The 12372-nt window shown below is 39.8% G+C and overlaps 1 protein-coding gene across 1 annotated transcript in view; it reads right to left on the bottom strand.

Moving 5' to 3' along the window:
• The window catches only part of LOC143106857 (dematin-like), an 88749-nt gene that overhangs the window by 65996 nt on the left and 10381 nt on the right, over positions 1–12372 (bottom strand). The gene's annotated exons all lie outside the window — the stretch shown is intronic.

Here is a 12372-nt window from a genome sequence, read left to right on the forward strand (position 1 = left end):
CATGTGGGATGATACTAGTATGATGATGATGGTCCTACTCCATGATGTTGAGTGATATCAATGTTATAAATGAGCTTCACATGCTTCACATTCATATTTTTAATTAGTTAAAGGAACCGTATGTAAGAAATGTAATTCAATTAATCATAAAATGGCCCTGATTTGTCACTAGACATTAGGAAATCATGCTAATTTTAAATACTTAAATCACTGACAACAGTACTCCGGCCAGGATATCGTTGCAGAGTTGCAGCCCTCAACTGATGTTGATGTTTACATATTTGTGTTTTAGCCTGATCCGCCACCCTCCACCTATCTAGTAATCACAAAGTCAGTAGTGTTTCGGCATCTGGGTTGCCAGCTCTGCTCTAGTTACCACATCTGCGGTGTACACCGCTCTACAGTATTTTGAAAGTGATTCCTTCTATTAAAGCAATAAAAGGGGGAATATCCAAGGTGGGTGAATACTTTTTATAGACACTGTATACACATACAAAGTCATACAAAGTCTGGACTCTGAAAACTTGACTCTGAAAACTAAATATGAAATAACACCCATGGTTATGCGGTAAACAAATGAGTGTAAACAAAGCCAATTGTTTTATATTTTGGGCTCTTCCAAGCAGCTAATTGGTTGTGATGACAGCATTTCACACTCTTGACATTCTCCAAACCACCTTAAGTTAGTCACTGGTCTTCCAACAGTTCTGAAGGAGTTCTTCATGTCGAGTTGCTTTTTGTTCAATCATCAAAAAGCATTCTAGAATGACCATCATGAAGCTGGTTATGATAATGCATAGTGTGCAGAGCAGTCATGAATGAAATACATAAAATAGAATAAAACTTGAAAAATTAAAATTAAAACTTCACTGAGCAACACATGATCAGTTTCACTTTCTGATTCCCTGATATGAAGCACCAATGACATTGCTCCACAAACGGAACAGAGCATGAAAGCAAACGCCTCATTGGCTGAGCAAACCATCAGGAAGAAAAGGCTACTGAACAAACCCAGGCTTGTCACATTACTGTGAGCATGCCATGAAATCACTTCAGAAGAACTAAAAGCTGAAGCTTAACTGAAAAAGAATTACAATAAAACGCAACATCGCAAAGGTGCACTCCTCTCGAGTAGCCAACCAAAAGGTATGCTTAATGTTTTAATCCATCATGTATCAGTAGTCTAGCCTACACTCTATGTCCTAACAGAAAACATTGTAATCTATTATTTTACCACTATTTTAATGTTACTGTTGGACAATGTGAGACAAAACACTCATCAAATTGAATATAATATTGCGGATAGCCTATTATCATTAGGGCCTATGTTTAGTGGAATAATAAAACACAACCTTTCACATATTCTTGCCTTTTATCTGTGGGAAAAGTAGGCTAATATCTGTAGGCTACATCCAGTTTTTAAAAAACTACCTTTGAATTTTTTGGGCTCACCGTTGCTGTTTATTGGTCAAGTGTAGGCCTATGCATGCGACTGCGTGTGTGTGTTAGTGAACATGACTGGCATGGGTAGGAGTTTTCAATGCTGGCCACTGATCTATAAAGAACACTGGATAGACTATCCCAGAGCCATATAAAGGTTTCCCGTTTACCAACAAAACTAGATGCGCGCACAGCCATGGGGCAGAAGACGCTTGTGGCCGTCCACAACGTTATAAACTTAACCTAAATAGTCGGCTGCTGTAGCCTAAGCTACAATCGGAATTTGTTGTATACCCCTGTTGTCTCAATGATAATAACATCTCATTTCAGACTATATTTCAGAGTTTGCCGTTCATTTGCATTATTAATATAACATCGTAGGCTATTTTGTCATTTTTGGCGAAGACATTCCGTTAGGGATATTGAACATAATTGAACATTCTCTAATCATCGTGATTTCGAATTGGTGCAGTTTTCAGCACAAAAACTAATTTTATTCTTTTCATGGACAGCACTGCTCTATGCTGTTCTGTGGTGCTTTCTGCCTCTTAGTTGCACCAGAGCCCGTCTACGGAGAGCCTGGCCACTCCGTATTAAAGCAACACCAAAGAACGTACGTATTGCGACATCATGCAAGTCAAATTTGTAGTTTCTTATGTCTCATTCCATCGAACTACAAATCCGCTACCCGATCTGGCAAACTTACATAGTGCGGTTATAGCCGATAGAGGGCCGCGAAGCGAATGCAGAAGTGCCGTTCACCCTGTAACGAGTTGATGAACCACGGAAACAATTTTGGAAACATTATTTTAAGGTACAAAAAACTCTTTGGTGTTGCTTTAAGTCCCATTGTACCGAATTTTGGTTGCAGTTCCACTGGGGGCGATCGCCATGAGTGCAAAATGAATGGGAGTCAATGGAGCTAGACGGCTAAATTTGTCTCTTTCACCTGATTGTCGTTGCCAAATCTCAGATTTGATTGTAGTTTGTATAACTTCAACATGGGTTATAGGTCAAGTTGTAAGTTGAATGAACGAGTACTTGTGTCCTTTTGATTTCTTACAGGTTGGGTCGTTGTTGCCCATAACACGCTAGCATTGTGTTAATGAATGACGTCATTGACATGTTTGAAAGACTTTTTAAAACAATTAAGTGACTTGAAAAGTCGTCGGCTTCTTTTAAAACGCGACTGCAACCGTCTTTTTATGCAGCTCAGAAGATCTAGCGGAGAAACGCCACACGTCATGCTGTCTCTTTTACAGATGACCAATCACAAGCAGATTGCCGAGACCTGTGGTTTCCCATGACCACCAAGTAAGAAATGGAGAAGGCACCGGTTGAGAGACTCATTTTAGTGTCTGAGCATAGGGAATTGTTTGACATGACTTCATAACTTCACCGTAACATACCAAAAGCAATAGCCAACGTGAGTTTTCTCTTCCGCGACATTTTGTAGGCCTACCCACACGTAACGTTAGTCACTTTGTCTATCGCAAAAAGACGCTTCCGGCTGCTTTTTGGAACAATACGATGGCAGTTTTTTTTTTTCAAACTGAAAAAGCGGTCTGCACAACTTCTTGTGTCAGAAAAAGACGCTTACAGTGGGTTTCCACACACCGAAATTTCGCGTCGCTCTCATTGAGGTTGAATGGAGACGAAATTTGCCCTGGTTGGGCGAAATGAGAGCGAATCGCCGAGGCAGGCGAAACAAAGTTGGCGAAAGTTTAACTTTATTTAAATGTGGACCATTCAAGAACCAATCAGGTCTGCATGTTTGTGTTTGGAGGCGGGAGTTACAAAAAAGTCTGACCAAGATGTTGGAGACTACCTGAGCTGTAACGCGAAAAATTTGTATGTGATTAAAATGTTTGTACACGAATCAACACGAATTGCGGTTTATATGCCACACAAACTTAGTCAGAGCACATACACCACTAAATAGAGCACTACATATGTTAGTTTAAACACTCAAACTTTTTAGCTAGCTGACAGGCGAAGTGCTAGTATGTTCGGACATTGGATTGCATTGTAAACCTAGCTAGACAGCTAGGCTACATAGGCAACATAGGCATGTCTTATTGACCTTGTTGTTTCTATGAACATGAATTGTTGTTTAGGCAACATCAACTTAGTCAAGGCATAAAGACCCCTGGATATCTTAAAGTACTTACGTTTGAACTAGCTGATTAGCCTAATTAGCTCGCTTGCCACCACTGGTTAGACACTGCAGTCAAAAGGTTAGCGGTTTGGCCGCCACGCCCCCGAGGCGAAATTTCGCTGGCCGAAATTCGCGAGGTGTTTCGCTGTGTGGAAACCCACCGTTAGTCTGAACGTACCCTAAAGCGGGTATGGAATTTTACTGACAGACTTAAGATAGGGTTGCCACATTTGATTTGTGAAAATCCGGGACATTCATTGCCGACCCCCCCCACAAAAAAAAAAGTTATGATTTTGATTAATGTTAAATGCCTTTAATTATACTAGGCCTATTACTGGTTTTAAATAATAATTTATTAACAAATGCTGTACAGTATAACATTTGCAGCATTTGTTAATAAATTATTATTTAAAACCAGTAATAGGCCTAGTATAATTAAAGGTATTTAACATTAATCAAAATCATAACTTTTTTTTTTAGTTCTATAAATGGTGCATTCATTGTCACTTTAAGGTTGCCGAGTCTAAATGGTTCTTATAATGCCCTTTCACCAGCTCTTTTAAGATATAAGGCTAATCCATAAAACATTAACAATACTATGCATAATATTAAGTTGTTACCCACTCTGAAAAGTTCCCCATTTTCACCCTGTCGGCGTTGTGTAGGCCTACTGTGTATCTCTTTTTCTTCGCCGCTGGCCCTGACTTTGATTGCAGGCCTATATCCTCCTCCGTCTCGCGCCCCATTTTATCAAACCAAATCGAACCAAATTTTTTTTTTTTTTACTAGGCTACCCTCTCCAATCTGTTACCTTGCACTCACTCTCTTGGTCATGCTTGCTGCGTGCGGCCGGTAGTTGTTAGGTGATGCTGATGATTAAGGTAAACTTTCGTTTCGTAGGTCTGCATTACAACCAAGTGCGTATGCCTGCCTCCGACAGCAGGATACAATCAAGATAACTTAGGATTGCAGGAGCGGAACGTAGGTTTTATTAAAAGTGAAACTAGGGAATACTTAAAAAAATAGAAGTGCCTTAACCAAAAAACGGGACATTTGGTGTCCCGGGAAAGATTATCAATTTTCCGGGACAGACATTAAAAAAAGAGAACAATCCCGGGAAAACCAGAACGTGTGGTAACCCTAACTTAAGATAAGGTACTTTGTATGAGGGCATATTTGTCTCATAAAAATATGTAAATGCACAAACCATGATCTACAAAATATTGTTTGAATCACACAAGTGTTTTGCTATCCACAAACAAAACATTCCAACTTGTGACTTGTATGCAGTGATTTGTAGGCCTACAAATACAGGTGCATCTTAAAAACTTGAATCTGAATCTGCCCAGATTGAGAGACTAAATGATCCACTACCGACATTTTGACTTAATTACTGTAGTGTAACAGAGGTCGTCTCTCCTCTCCCTCGATCACTCTGCGTTGTGTTGTAGTGGAATAATGATGGACGCCACAACCGACCTTTGCTTTGATATTTATTGCTCTGAAATATATGACAAAACAAACACAAATCAGGCAGGGAGCGAGCCAGTCGCGTCACAGATCCTCTGCCTCAGGACAGTAGGAAAAGAGAGCGCGGCAAGACTACAGACACGCAGTTAACATGCGTGAATCGCCACCAAAGTACATGTGAATAGACAATAACAAAAATACATAAAACAAACATGGCATACCTGAAATATATGACAAAACAAACACAAATACGGCAGGGAGCGAGGTAACAGGTAACCCACTTTTAAATACATTCAGTTAAATTTCACAAGTATGAAGGTCTGTAAGCTAACTAGTTAACGCCGCTACACCTGCAGCCATGTTGGCAGACAGTAGCATGTAGAACTGAGGTAATGTGTATTGTGCAACGACCTAACACAAAAACAGTGATTAAACAAACGTAACTCGTATATAAGGTGTGCAACACCAGAAAACAGTTCTATGTGAAAAATGCACAATACAAGTAACCATAAAAGCATAAATAAAAGATATGATGTATTGTATGCAAGACTCCACATACCTCTGCCTCAGGACAGTAGCAAAAGAGACAGAGGAGGGGGCTACATGAACACTTAAGGGGTCTTCAGCGTGGGAGCCAACCCCTGCCACACCCAAGCCACACCCCTCTACCACCTACTGTACCTCAGAGGCGTGGGAAACTACAAAATATGCCCATAGAACTTGATTAAACGATGGGGAAATGGGTGAGACGATGGGGTAATTACCCCTGCTACAGTAGGCTAGCTGATTAGAGCTCTTCATAGGGCGACTTTTCTGTATTATAAATTCTTTATCCTAATATTTTGAGATACTGGGATTTTGATTTCCATGAACTGTAAGCTGTTGTCATGAAGATTATATATGAAAGTTTCACTATTTGAAATTGATTATGGGGAAGATGTTTATTTGTAGTTTGTGATTTGTAAAAAAATATATTGGGCTTTTTGTGTGTTGCCCTTTATAAATCTGCATTTCTGTGTGTGAAGTGTTGATTCTGCATTGGTGGATCCCCCTTTACATGCATCCAGAATTGTGTGTCAATCAACAGCTATATGTGTGTCAGTCTCCAGTGACTTTGTTTTGGGTCATTCCAGGGTCAATTCAACCAGGGCCCAGGCACTTTGGTCTCAAAAAATTCTGAAAAAATGACCAGGTGTACCTATGTTACCCAGGAGACACTGTAAAATTACTTTTATGTAAGATCAATACTTTCCAAGATACAGCCAGTTTTACAGGGGGAGGGGGATGTCGATTTTGTTTGGCCTCTTTTTTTTGTCAAAGGATTTTGCAAATTTTGCATGCTGGTACAAAAATAGGAATAGTATGTAGCAAAATCGTCACGTTTGGTCTGGATGATCCTGCATGGTCATAGCTGTCCCTCAAAGTTGATAAAAATTGAATTGGAGTTTTTGGCTGGGCTCTGTTTAGGCCTTCAGGAGACATATTTGTACTCAACATAGGCTCTTGATTTATTTTCCTTACTGAGATAAGTAGAAACACTCTCACAAAAAGCAATGAACAGAAAGTCATTTTTTCAGAATTTTTTGAGACCTAAGTGCGTGGGCCCTGGTTGAATTGACGTGGAATGACCCTTTTGCGAGAAGGTGCCTCTATGGCATTTGTGAATGAAAAATGCCTGAAAGTTGCGCTGTGACAGTGTGTGTGTATTGATCAAGAGCTATTTGTTTGTGGATCGGATCAGTGCAAAAATAATGTCTCAAAATTACGTCATAGATTTTAGGCATTTTTTATTTTACACTCAAATTATGCATCTTATGTGTATACCTCCAGGGTGAAGTTTGGCATCTGTGTTCACTATCACTACTGGTGAAACGCTGAACACCCACGAAAGCTTCAAGTCACATCTCCCTTGGTGTTCGTTCAAAAATGTGTCTAACATCACAGACTGTGATGTCATCCTTGCTTTCTGCCCAGTCACATCTCGAGTCGGAATTAACATTGAGGCAGCATTGCAAGACATTCCAGGTACTGTACCACCACAGACAGCTGACCAGACAATGTCACATTAAACAAACACCTTTCCCCTGGGTGCTCATCATTCTATCTTTTTATGTTTATTATTTCTCCACAGAGGGCAAACCTTTAGCGTTGGTAGTGCTTCATCACACATTTGACAGCAACTACGCTTTGCCCGACACAAAGAGGTTCATGAAGCGGCCCGACTCCATCACTGTGGACTGCCTGTTCACTGATGATGGACTGATGAGATGCCCTTGTAATGATGACGCAGTGCTAGCTGTCGCCAAGTTCCTGCGGCAACACCAAAAAAGCAGTCTGAGAGGCAAGCTGGCCCTGGGCCTGGTCGCCCTGATGTTGTTCTATGTGGCAGTTTCCACTTTCACAGACTTCACATTGACAACAAATACATCACATGACAAAAACAGGTCAAGCATGTCTGACAAAACAAAGAGAACAAACGTATCACAGAGATTTAAACCATTTATGTTATTTTATGTCAAATACAAGGCAAAAAACAAATGCTTTCTGGGTGTATGGGGGACGCGACAGTGCCAAGCTAGGTATACCACCCGACAGCTAGCAGCTGAGATAATTCATGCCAAGAAAGAAGTTGAACTGAACATGCAGTACAACTATAAGGAATTGGAGGGAAAAGTAACTCAAATACAAAATTCTCACAAGGAAGAGGTAAAAACCTATAAGAAATTGGACAGGGAAAAAAATGACAGAATTAACTCTCTAGAGAAAGAGGTCAAAACCTATAAGGAATTGGACAGGGGAAAAAATGACAGAATTAACTCTCTAGAGGAAGAGGTAAAAACCTATAAGGAATTGGACAGGGGAAAAAATGACAGAATTAACTCTCTAGAGGAAGAGGTAAAAACAATTTGTTTTGGATTTGGAATCTTATCTCTGATGTGTATAATTCTTGTTGTATGTTTGTGCTTTGCATGCTCTAAATGAGCATCATTACTCATTGCCAAAGTGACTAGCTGAGCAAATTCAAATTTGCGAAAACACTTGACGGAAGATGCAAAGAAAAGGAAAAGAGCTTCAGACAGAGCGAGGGGGAGTTTTGTAGAGAAAAAGCATCAGGCTTGCCTGGTGTCCCTTTAATAGGTGCTGCTACACCACATGTAGGGTATAATGATATGCTTCCAAGTAAAGTCAGTCATAAAAACTAGGTCTAATTCAAGACTCTATTCCTCAGTGGTTCCATGTTGGTGGAATGAGTTGCCCAGTGCTCTCCGTTCCTGTTCCTGTGGTAGTTTTGGGTAGTTTAAGAGGGGTCTAAAGACATTCCTGTTCAACATGTACGTAGTTGTTTAAGCGCTTATGTGTTATGGTTTGTATAATATTGTTTTATTTTTATTAGACTGTTGATTAATTTGACATTATTGTTTATTATTGATATTCTCCTTAATGTAGTCTTACTAAGGGTGTCACGATTTCGATTTTATTTCGAAATCGATCGAAATTACATCTCAATCTCGAACTTCGAACTTAAAAGTAGAGACGATGCAGCCACACCCCCAATTAAATTCACGTTCAGCATCATGTATGCAAGACGCACAAACACACATGCACGGGCTGAACTGCAGCGTCAACACTCCTCTAATTTTAGGCTGCAGCCAGTTAAAATATAGGCCTACACATCAACCTACCGAAATCAAAGCCCCTCTTGCTACTTTGAAATCACCGGTGTGGAAGTATTCGTTCATTCACGTCAATTAAAACTAACTTAGCCTACTCAACTTAGCAAGTGAAAAGATGGTCTAATTACAGTCCAAAGTTACTTTAAGGCTTAAAATGAACATTTATAATTACATATTCCATGAACACTAACCTTGGGTCTCTTCGGAGTGTGCTGAAACAATCAAATTAACATTCTGTGTTGTTTCATTTTACTATGTTCACATCTCTGTTTTAGCCTAAAGTTAGTTCTGTTTACATTACAACCTCGCGGTTGGAACGGTTTCAAAGCGGTTTCAAAATAAAAGCCCCCCGAAAAAAAAGGAAAAGGCCAAAAAGAGTAAATAACATATAAGGAATGCATTAATAGTAATATTTAAATTAGATCGAATCGTGACTTTAAAATCGAAAATTACATTGAATCGAGGATTTGGAGAATCGTGACACCCCTAAGTCTTACCATGTCATTGTTTTTATATTATTGATTGAATGGACATTATTGTTTTATTATTGCTTTTCCCCTCATTTTCATTGCTTATTTTATTAGGCTATTGATTGAATTGATATTGTTGTTTATTATTACAATTTTCCTTATTATATTTGACCAACATTCTAATCTGTTCCCTGTTCAATTTTAAATATTATGTTGTTTTGTATTTGTGTGTCGCTCTGCCAAATCCATAACCATAACCATAATTTGTTTATGACATACATTTTGTGATATACAGTGCAATGCAGATAAAGGTTCACTAGTCATCCAAAAAAAAACTACTTTCAGCCTACCCACTCATGACCCCCATCCCGTTATGTTTATCTTAAGGAGGTCCACATCCCTACCAATTTTTGTGTGTGGGGGTGAAATTATTTGCTAACCACAAGACTCACTGACATAAGGGGGTGCTTTGGAGACCCTGGGCCATACCTGGGGGAAAATCTCTGTCCCTGAATAGATACTGTGATGATATGGGTGCCATATTTATTACATATTTCCTTTTTATATGACACAGTATGTAAATTCATCATATCACTTTTTCAGCACTTTACAATAAAAAACTTCTCAATTTAGAATCAACAACATCTTGACATCATATATACCATTTTTGACAAGAATCGGATCAATTGTCTAGGAGAAGTGCTTCAAACTTGATTATATTTCACAATGCACAAAATCTCAATTACCTCACTTCCTGTTGGGCGTGGCTAATGGAATGTACGTAATAAAGTTGTTTGTATTGGGGAGTTACATACATATGGAGTGAGGATTGTCTCAAAAAGATTTAAATATATATAAAATTATATATATACATAAACATACATTTATAAATATCCAAATACAAAATACAAATATAAAAATGTGACATACAAATAAGTAAACAAATTTATATAAATAAACGTGTCTTTGTAAATATATTTTCGAGATTTGAAAATAAATATGCTTGACTTTGTATGTGGAATCTGCATTTGTGAATCTTCTTTTTGCTTTTATCAATGATTTTGAGACAATCCTCACTCCATACATACACCTCTCAAATTTGGTGTGTGTATCTCACGGGTCAGGATTTGAAGGGTTAGCTTCAGGCATGGCATTTGGCCGCCGACATTTTTGAAAACATGGCGTTACATGGTTTCAACCAGTTTGCACATGCTGATTGGTAGATGACAGCTCATGCACGAGTTTAGTGTTGGGCACGAACGTCCTTGCGCGTCCATATTGGTTTGCATTTCTGGAAGACGACAAATAAAACAACTACTTGGATTATATTTGACTTAATGCCTACATGGTTTAGTCTGTATTATACCGGACTTTGTCGTTAATAAAAGAAAAATGTAAATGTATTTGCCTTGTGTGGGTTGACAAGGTAACTGACTGTGACGAGTACATGGCGTCCTCGTCAGCTTGTGGCGTCCTCGTCAGATTGGCCTGCTCAGCAATCATTGCTTAATTGATTAGCACACCTGGTGTTCAGGGTCTTTAAAATGGCATTCTGATGCTTTGTGGGAGTAGAGCGGGCGTAGGGCTGTTGGTGGCAATGCCAGACCTGAGTCGGGGTTTTGTTAGGTTTTGGGTACTTGCATGAAAATGCACTGTTATGTTATCCGAAGTCTTCTTCTTCTTCTTCTTCTTCTTCCCACCAAATTTCTGCGTCTAATTCAGCTTTAACCGTTTAACGTAGAAACTTCGTTCAAACTTTGTAACATAGGTCTTGAAAAGGACACTTGGGGAATGTATTTTTCACTTTTGTAAACTTTATACTTAGTACTTTATACTAAGTTTGAACTAGCCAACTAGCTCCGCTGGTGGGAAAACGCATAGGACTCAGCCAGTGCTTAATTTGTAAAGTGGGAGGTGCCGGAGCGCAAAGGGGGGGTGGATCCGGCGACTCAAAACGGGGATTTGAGGTTACGGACCAACAACAAAAAAACCTGCGTACATAGCTAAAAAAAACTAAACAGCGCGGTTTGTACACCAGGGCAATGTTTATTAACTTCAGAACTTGCAACACACTGCACTGCATGGGTGTAAAATGTAAATAAATAAAAAAAAAAGCAATTATCCATTATCGAAAAAAAACTAGACAAACACTCTACTTTTTGATTGACAAATCTGAATACCTATCTGAACACATAATATGACACAGAGAGGGAGACACAAACACTCACGCGCACACACACACACACACACACACAAGTGCGCACACAGACCGGGAAAATAGGAGATACAGGGGAACCAACAAAACAGTCCAACAAGGGTCTAATAACCTCGGCGCTTAAGTATGCTATATATTGCAATGATGACCACCCACACCCAGTAATCAATGATCAAATATATACAGCGTGGAAGCGCGATTTCTTCCTACCGTAGCCTAGGCCTACTTGTCCAAAATGGCCCATACAGCATCCAGACCCCCGGCCTCCATTACCCTGCTTCTTTTTCTACACCTATGTCCTTTAGAAAACCATGACCTCACGTAAGGAAAGGGGTTGAACCGGGCAAGCGGCGGGCCGACAAGGCAAATGGGGAGGAGATGGTAAGCCCTGATGACATTCCGCGGGCTATTGATGCAAAACTGCTGGCAGAGCTTCTCAACTTCTCTCTCCCCGAACAGCGCGTCACCCTCCTGTGACCAATATTGTGGATAAAGCACTTTCAAATCCTCAATTAGCTTGTTGTATCCTGTTTGGTCTTTTCCGTGTTTCTAAAGACTAATAAGAAAGATATCAACATTGAAGACTACACAAACAGTAATTTATTTATTTTTCGTTTAGGCGATTTATTTTTTATATTGACTTAATTGACGGATCCAATAAAAAAGGTTCCGGATCCAACGTCGGAGGTGCCGGAACATGTTCCGGCGTGTTCCGGCTCAAATTAAGCCCTGGACTCAGCGCTGTCCTATTGCGTGCAGAGGGAATTTGAAAGACAACCGATTATCCCGCCCCTCGGACTGAGCACTGCGAACGGTGAGTGCCCAGACCCTACATTTTAATGTGGGTCTGGCTTGTCAGGCTAAGCTAGCCTAGCATGGTCCATTGAAATGAATGGGGGCGGGACTTAGTCACTCTCTCCAGTTATATATAATACCTCCATGGTG

This window comes from Alosa pseudoharengus, unplaced genomic scaffold (assembly GCF_046254945.1).
Source record: "Alosa pseudoharengus isolate Yale_2024_CS ecotype anadromous, Long Island Sound unplaced genomic scaffold, YU_APseudo_1.1 YU_APseudo_1.1_scf_6, whole genome shotgun sequence".
NCBI lineage: Eukaryota > Metazoa > Chordata > Actinopteri > Clupeiformes > Clupeidae > Alosa > Alosa pseudoharengus.